We start from the raw sequence: 9,400 nt of genomic DNA on the forward strand, positions 1-9,400 counted from the left end.
TTTCTTCCTATGTATCCTAGTTAGTTTGCAAGGGAAAGGGAAACTTGGTTTTGTTCTATCTCAGACTTACCGACGTGAAACCAAAAGCTATGTGCTTGGACTTTTGGTGCTCCCAAGCAGCCCATAGTGATAGGAGCATATTTATGCGCCTTAGTTAGCTAGTTCTTATGCATTTTCGTTATGTTTTATTAGTTAAAGTAGTCTTTTAAGCTATTTCCATGTGTTTTCAGGTTTTAAAGGCATATTATACAAAAAGATGCAAATTGGAGCTTTTTGGAGCAAAAGTGAGCTTGGATTGAATAGCACATGCTTGGAACAAAAGGCTTGGACGAAATTGAAGATTTGAATATTTGAGGATTCCTAGTCCAAGAAGGAGTCCTAATCCAAGAAGGAGTCCTAATCTAAGAAGGATTCCTAATCAACGAAGGAGTCCTAATTGAAGAAGGATTCCTAATCAACAAGGGATTCCTAGTTGAAGATGGATTCCTAGAAGAATGAAGCTTCCTACTCTAACAAGGTTTCCTACTTGAAGTAGGAAAGTTAAGCCTAAAAGTTGCTATTTTGGGTTGATCTTTCCTAAACCTAAATGGCCTTAAGTTTCAGCAACATTAGAAGGTTCTTAAGCGTTGGAAGACACAAAGAAAGGTTGGAGAGCATTTCCTTATCCTTGTCGTGGGTTAGGGTCTATTTCTTCTTGGTTTTGGGTTTCTAGAAGCCCTATCCTTTTTCCCCTAACCCTTGCCGCACTTACCCCTTTCTAGAACCATTTTCCTTGCCTTGCAAGGCTTTCTAGAAGCCTTATCTTACCCTATCCAAACCTGCCGCACCCCCTAGGCCTTTTTCCTTGTGGATTCTGATTTCTAAGCCTTTTTCCTTGTGGATTTAGGTTATCCAAGTCCATATCTGATTACCCTAGGGTTTTAGGTGCCTATATATACTCATATCTCAGCCCTAGCCGAACGACCACCCATTATAATACATAAATCACGCCAGAAATCATCCCCACTCTTTGCCGCAGCCTTCCATCACCATTCTCCCTAATTTCTGCAAAAAATAAACCCTTGCCGCACCTATCATCCACCCTAACCACTCTCATACCATTCCATATCCATTCCCCCATCCAAATACCACCCAAAACCTGTCCATAATCTCTGTGCCGCAGCAGGGAGGAATGAGGAACTTCGTGGATGCACCTGCTGCCCAAGTTGGAGTGTCTAAGTGTTTTCTTTCTTTGAATTTCAATGTCTAAACTTATTTATCTTTGCTTTGTGCATATGAGGAACTAAACCCCCCTTGGCTAGGGGGGATTCGAAACCATGTTTATGCTTTCTATATGATTTGATTACTTTCAATTGCATTTCATAAGTTATGGATTCAATTTGCGTATCTATTTGAATTAAACTGATTTTTGTGTGTTGGTTGAGAGTGCACGCTTAATTTTCATGCATAAATCTAATGCTAGGATATAAGGGAGTTTCACCTAATCGTTATGAACTTATATTCGCAAGTAGTAAAGGTTGTTGATCACAATCGTGTTAAGTAAATTCTTGGCATAAGTTTCATGCGCTTTCATAGTTACGAGTGCCTCGTCAATACTTATGATTTCCATTGAACGTAATGATCTTTGATTGTATCTCTATTATGCGCTTTCATGTAGGGAGCTTTTGAGGAATAATTTGGTTGCGATGCGCTTTTTCCATCCAATTCATTGACTTAAGGGAAATCTGAAAGTTAATTTAAGCGTATCTAATTAACTTGGGGTGTTGAGAATTCATGGGTTATTGAAAAGCAATTGGAAATCGTTTTGTATGCAAGTGTGACATGTGTGTAGAAGAACCCCTTAGCTAGCTTTCCATCCATTCACTTTAACCAAATTCGTTTTAAAATCTGTTCAAGTTACCAAGTTTCTGTTTTGTTTTTAATTTCGTCAAAACCAAATCCCCCTTTATTTTGTTGAGTCATCTTAGTTAGAAATCAATTTAGTTTGTGTTTTTAAGTGTCTTGAGTCAAGTTATAACCTATTTTCGTCCAAATTGTGTTTTGTGTTCAAAACTGCCCATATTGTGTTTTTAAAGCAGTTTTGAGTGTTTCTGGGCTGTTTTGAGTCTTTTGGTTTGTTTTAGTGTTTTAGAGTTTAGTTTTGCATTCTTTGAATCTAGTTTAGTGTTTTAAACTTTGTTTTTACGTTTTGAGTCAGTTTTCAAGTGATTTAGCAATCCCTCCTAATCCTCGGCCTAGAACGATCCCTACTTATACACTTGAAAACTGACTCAAAACGTAAAAACAAAGTTTAAAACACTAAACTAGATTCAAAGAATGCAAAACTAAACTCTAAAACACTAAAACAAACCAAAAGACTCAAAACTGCCCAGAAACACTCAAAACTGCCTTAAAAACACAATCTGGGCAGTTTTGAACACAAAACACAATTTGGACGAAAATAGGTTATAACTTGACTCAAGACACTTAAAAACACAAACTAAATTGATTTCTAACTAAGATGACTCAACAAAATAAAGGGGGATTTGGTTTTGACGAAATTAAAAACAAAACAGAAACTTTGTAACTTGAACATATTTTAAAACGAATTTGGTTAAAGTGAATGGATGGAAAGCTAGCTAAGGGGTTCTTCTCCACACATGTCACACTTGCATACAAAACGATTTCCAATTGTTTTTCAATAACCCATGAATTCTCAACACCCCAAGTTAATTAGATACGCTTAAATTAACTTTCAGATTTCCCTTAAGTTAATGAATTGGATGGAAAAAGCGCATCACAACCAAATTATTCCTCAAAAGTTCCCTACATGAAAGCGCATAATAGAGATACAATCAAAGATCATTACGTTCAATGGAAATCATAAGTATTGACGAGGCACTCGTAACTATGAAAGCGCATGAAACTTATGCCAAGAATTTACTTAACACGATTGTGATCAACAACCTTTACTACTTGCGAATATAAGTTCATAACGATTAGGTGAAACTCCCTTATATCCTAGCATTAGATTTATGCATGAAAATTAAGCGTGCACTCTCAACCAACACACAAAAATCAGTTTAATTCAAATAGATACGCAAATTGAATCCATAACTTATGAAATGCAATTGAAAGTAATCAAATCATATAGCAAGCATAAACATGGTTTCGAATCCCCCTTAGCCAAGGGGGGTTTAGTTCCTCATATGCACAAAGCAAAGATAAATAAGTTTAGACATTGAAATTCAAAGAAAGAAAACACCTAGACACTCCAACTTGGGCAGCAGGTGCATCCACGAAGTTCCTCCTTCCTCCTTGCTGCGGCACAGAGATTATGGATAGGTTTTGGGTGGTATTTGGATGGGGGAATGGATATGGAATGGTATGAGAGTGGTTAGGGTGGATGATAGGTGCGGCAAGGGTTTATTTTTTGCAGAAATAAGGGAGAATGGTGATGGAAGGCTGCGGCAGAGAGTGGGGATGATTTCTGGCGTGATTTATGTATTATGATGGGTGGTCGTTCGGCTAGGGCTGAGATATGAGTATATATAGGCACCTAAAACCCTAGGGTAATCAGATATGGACTTGGATAACCTAAATCCACAAGGAAAAAGGCTTAGAAATCAGAATCCACAAGGAAAAAGGCCTAGGGGGTGCGGCAGGTTTGGATAGGGTAAGATAAGGCTTCTAGAAAGCCTTGCAAGGCAAGGAAAATGGTTCTAGAAAGGGGTAAGTGTGGCAAGGGTTAGGGGAAAAAGGATAGGGCTTCTAGAAACCCAAAACCAAGAGGAAATAGACCCTAACCCACGACAAGGATAAGGAAATGCTCTCCAACCTTTCTTTGTGTCTTCCAACGCTTAAGAACCTTCTAATGTTGCTGAAACTTAAGGTCATTTAGGTTTAGGAAAGATCAACCCAAAATAGCAACTTTTAGGCTTAACTTTCCTACTTCAAGTAGGAAACCTTGTTTGAGTAGGAATCTTCATTCTTCTAGGAATCCATCTTCAACTAGGAATCCCTCGTTGATTAGGAATCCTTCTTCAATTAGGACTCCTTCGTTGATTAGGAATCCTTCTTGGATTAGGACTCCTTCTTGGACTAGGAATCCTCAAATCTTCAAATCTTCAATTTCGTCCAAACCTTTTGTTCCAAGCATGTGCTATTCAATCCAAACTCACTTTTGCTCCAAAAAGCTCCAATTTGCATCTTTTTGTATAATATGCCTTTAAAACCTGAAAACACATGGAAATAGCTTAAAATACTACTTTAACTAAGAAAACATAACGAAAATGCATAAGAACTAGCTAACTAAGGTGCATAAATATGCTCCTATCAAATTTCCCCACACTTAGCTTTTGCTAGTCCTCGAGCAAAACAAAGAATCAAAGAAAAACAAAACAAACAAACAAAACCTAAACCTTCCAACGTTTACCTCAGGGATTTCCAATGCACATGACATATTAAAAATCACCATTCCCACAGATTTTAGTCATCTTCACCCTTAAGCACATACTTAATCATAGTCACTACTTACTAGTTCACATTTAACCAATTAAAACGATGTTTTGAATGTAGTAACATGCCTTAGAGAATTTGCTCAATTCCTTACAAGATATGCACTCAATTTTCACTCAGATTTTCTAACTACACACCCTATACTAGTTATATGTGAGAAGATTGATGTAGACATAAAAATGAACGCTTACATATATATATATATATATATATATATATATATATATATATATATATATATATAACAAAGGAAGCATTTTCTGGAGTTAATAAGCATTTAGATATGATCTCATGAATAGAATGCTACTACTTAGATGCGAGAACCAGTGACACCATATGCTCATACCAATTCTAAACTCCACAAATTGAAACACACAACACTCAAGATTAAAGTCAAGGATTGTAATGGGGCTTGGGGTATTGGCTAACAAAGAACGGATAGGGATAACAAAGGTTCTTTAAGCAATAGCAAGCAAAGCAATGAAATCGAAACTTAGAATTCACTTTAGAGCGCAGAAATCAACTTTTAAACACAATGGAAGATTCATGCAATGCTTAGGATCGAATTCAATGTTTTGGACCCTTTCTTCAACAATCAACACTTAAGAGCTCATTTTCACATCTTTTTCAATTCTTTTTCATACTTTTCACAACTTTTCTTTTTTTCCTTCTTTTCTTCACGAATTTTCTTTTTCTTTTCCTACCCGTGCCTCATTAAAGACTTTGGCACTCACATACATCCCTTCCCCCACACTTGTTTTCTGCAATATATTGATCAAAAGGAATTCATCTTGAGTCATGCTTTACTATGTTTCAAGAACAAGGGTATGGATGGTCCTAATCTAGGCTAGGTGAGGATAATGTGGGTTAACAAACAATATAGGCTGAACAAGGCTCAACGGGGTTAAAACCTACAAAACATATGAACATGGGGGACACGGCAATTTGGCTTAAATGGTGGTCACTACACAACTTCATCTTGAATATGTGTTATGCAAATCAATAGCATGCTTTGAATGAAATGGGCATGAGTTCTAGTGTTTGGAACTAAATGATGAAAAAACTTCTAAGTAGTAACCAAGCAAAGAATAATGAGATCATGCAACGACTTTAGAAAACAACAATGCACAGATTATTAACTCTCCAAATAAACGTTTAGGCTTAAGTCTCACAAGGTTGTAGCGTTAGTTTGAGTTCCTTCCTTCAAGCATGTTACAAAAATTAATTTTTTTCTTTATGATTACATGTGAATTCATAAGTTATAACCACAACCAAACATAAACCAAAGAGTAAATCAAACTTTCATCCATGTTTACAACTCTCTTTAACAGTCATGCAATTAAAAACCGAATCCTCATCATTATGTTGGAAGGTACCCTAAGACACACACAAACACACAAAACAACTTTAAAACGACTCTTTTTGGTTTTTTCAAAACATTTTTTCAAATTTTTTCTGGGATTTTCGGATTTTTATGTAAAACACACTAAAATGCATCAAAACAGCCTAAAAACACCTAAAACAGCAAGGAACAACATTGAAAATTATGGATGATACAACCCTACGAATTTGCATCAAAACACTTTGGTTACACAGTCTTCCATAACCTTAGAGTGTAGCATATTTGACATGATTTAATTACAATGTTGGTATCATAACATTGCTTGGGGTAATAAATGTGCATAGATTTGTTAGGGCTAGGCGTGGTTATACAAACATCCAATGTATAAATTATTATTTTATTGGCATGGCATGATCATAAATTATTATTTTATTAGCATGGCATAATCAAGGAGGGCTAAACATAGTTCGGGCTATGCTTTAGCTCTCTAAAATATCATTTGTTTAAGAGTAATGTATAGCACGAGTTATATGTTATTCGTCACCTATTATACAAGGCTATATATAGACTATTACTTTTTAGTTTATAAAATGTTTAAGTAAAAGTTAAACATAGAGGATGGAGAGAGGGGAGTAGGGGACTCATGTGGGAGAGATGGCCGGAGTGCAGAAATCGCCACTCTTAGGATAGTATTACTAGAACGGAGAGAGCATATAAATTTTAGGTTTTGAAGGAAAATGAAGAGCACGATTCATTAGGAATGCTAATGAAACTAAAGAGGAAAAACATAAATACCAAAGGAGAAATAATGATGTTTCATTATTGAAAGAAAAATCATGTTTTCTCATGTTAGCACGTCGCCATGCACATGAACATGTGGAATGTCGATAGGTAGAGCAAGCTTTTCTTGTGCGACGCAGGTGCCCACCAGACCACACCTGCACCTTAATTTTGTTCCTAAACTACCCTGCATAAGCATGACAATGCAAACATAACAAAATTTCAAGGAAAAAGGAGAAAAAGAGAAGAATTAAGGCCAAAAAGCCACAATTAATTAATACTCTTCCTAAGCACATGGAGAACATTTGATTGCTTGCTTACTCCTTGATTACAAAGGGAAATATTGTATTGCGTGGGTTAATCATAATTAAGATGACACTTATATATATGGTCACAAAGCCAACAACTCATTAGAGGGAAAAATAATAATTAAGAACATAATTAAGTGTCTGCATATGTCTGGATGATGAGAGGTGTAGCTGCCCATTTAGTTGGGCACGATTGTGCTAAACTGTAGGTTATTATTTTATCTATTTCAATTAAGTGTCAAGCTTCCATGTTCACTGAAATAAAAATTTCTATGAAATTATATTTCTACTTGTGCAGAATTCATCTAACAATATTGTAACATGTGAACAAGTTCGTACCTAATTTTGTTCTGTATTGGTTTATTTCACAATATTTCTCATAATCTAAACTGGTTGTCTTTTAAGTTATTATTGAAAGATCATTCTTGTAAATATTAGCATAAACAAGAAGTTGTTTAGTTATCTAATTGTGCAATAATTATTGATAAAAAAATAAATATACACATCAATAATCAAAGGCCTAAACATATTTATGATTCAGTGAATTTTTGCATGTAAGATATTTGAAGAGGTACTTAAAAAATGAATGGTTCGGATTAGAAAAATATTTTGTTGAACAAGCTCAAACGAGTGGTTTGCCGTATTAAGACGTTTGAGCACTCTATCACACACACACACACTCAACAAATGAAGTCCAAATAGCAGCTTTGCTAGAAGAAATGTTTTTACTAGTTCATATTTGCATGGCCTTCTAAAATTACGAATATTGATGAATCAATAATGCTTAATTTGCATGACTACTAGCTAGGGTTAGGATGATCCATGTGCATAGCCGTCACAAATTAGTTTATTTGTTTTGTTAAACCGAATTTATATTTTCCAATTAGTATACATTAAAAATAGTATGTAAACACCAACCAAAGGATGACAAGAATATCATGACACACTAATTTCTTATCCATTGGTCGATCCATATATATTTAATAATTAGCACAATCATTATAATTAAGTAGCCCTAGCCACGTATGGTGAAGGCATATGCTCTAGCAGCTAGCTAGCTAGAGTTTTGTTCTAGGTTTTGCCGCGTTGCATATTTTAGAACCATTCGATCCATGGACTTGGATAATGCTGGCCAAATATATAGTAACCGCATACGCATGTGCATCGTGTTCTTTGGCTTATGCTTAATCCCAAAGCTAAGCTATTGCTAGCTTGTAGCTAGATTAATTGAACCACCAGGAGACATTAATTGAAGTAGTTCGACCGCTCCAAAATAATCAATCCCGAGCTGAAACGACGTTGTTTGGTATGAAAGGGTTAAGTTTAATTTTGAGGTTTAGCGATAAACGTTTTGAGTTTAGGGTTTAGCAGTATTTAGGATTTATTGGAAAAAGAAATTAATGTATTGAAGTTTGAAACAGCATCATTGTAGACATAAACATCAGATTATCACCAAAAAGATGAAAATTTGATTAGAATTCTCACAAAATTTTAGAAGGTTCGGTTTTGATTTTATTTATGGTAATTTGCAAAGCGAACTAATACTGCGCATGCATGCATGCAGCTGAAACATTGCTTCTCCCCTTATTTTTATTTTTGAAAAATCATTATATAATTTATACTGCTAATAATTTTTGCTGAGAATTAAACAAGACATAATTAATTAATAAGGGCTCCGCCAATATATATCCAATCTCAAGCTTGCTTCTGGTATGGTATATATCTCCACCGAAAGTATATGAGTGACAGAAGATGCATGCATCTTTGTCTCTGAGATTGTCCAAGTTTAACGCTTCGTCGGGGTACTATGATATACATAGACATGCATGTTACAAAACATGGCTTAGGAACTTGGAATAATTATTTTTCTAAGACTTGGGAGACGTCAATCATCACTTTGATGGAAACTAGGGTTCATGAATGTCAGAACCAAATCTACCTTATCCCAACATCAAGATCTAATTTGTCCACCCAATTCTCAACCTAAATGGTATTTGTGCAGCTTTTCCAATTCCTTTTACTTTATTTAATATAGGTTTCCTGCCTGGAAACAAGGCCGGCCTAACCACCATGAAACCCTAGAACTAGAAAATTATATAAAAATATGAATTGCCATGTTTGATTGAGCTGTAATCATGAGGAAATTAAGGACCCAATAGCAGTTCACGTATATGATTATCGAACGGCATTGAATTTGGAAAGGTGGGAGGAATAATCCAGGGTGTTTTCCATGGGATAGACGTGATGAAAGGTGGTGGTTTGAGGGATGGCGCTTAGGTGGTGAAATTACAAGAATCATGTGGTTGCATGTGCATAAGTTAGAGAACATGCCCAAAGCAACAAGCTAGCAAACACCACCAATAGCTACACTTGGCACCATCCAATTCATTTATCCCCCTATTCCCTTGGAGTCCTTCTGTGAAATTGTCCCTTGTGGTCCCTACCTCTTCATTCTTTCATTAGTTAATTTGCA

This window comes from Malus sylvestris, chromosome 9, assembly GCF_916048215.2.
Source record: "Malus sylvestris chromosome 9, drMalSylv7.2, whole genome shotgun sequence".
NCBI classification, from domain to species: domain Eukaryota; kingdom Viridiplantae; phylum Streptophyta; class Magnoliopsida; order Rosales; family Rosaceae; genus Malus; species Malus sylvestris.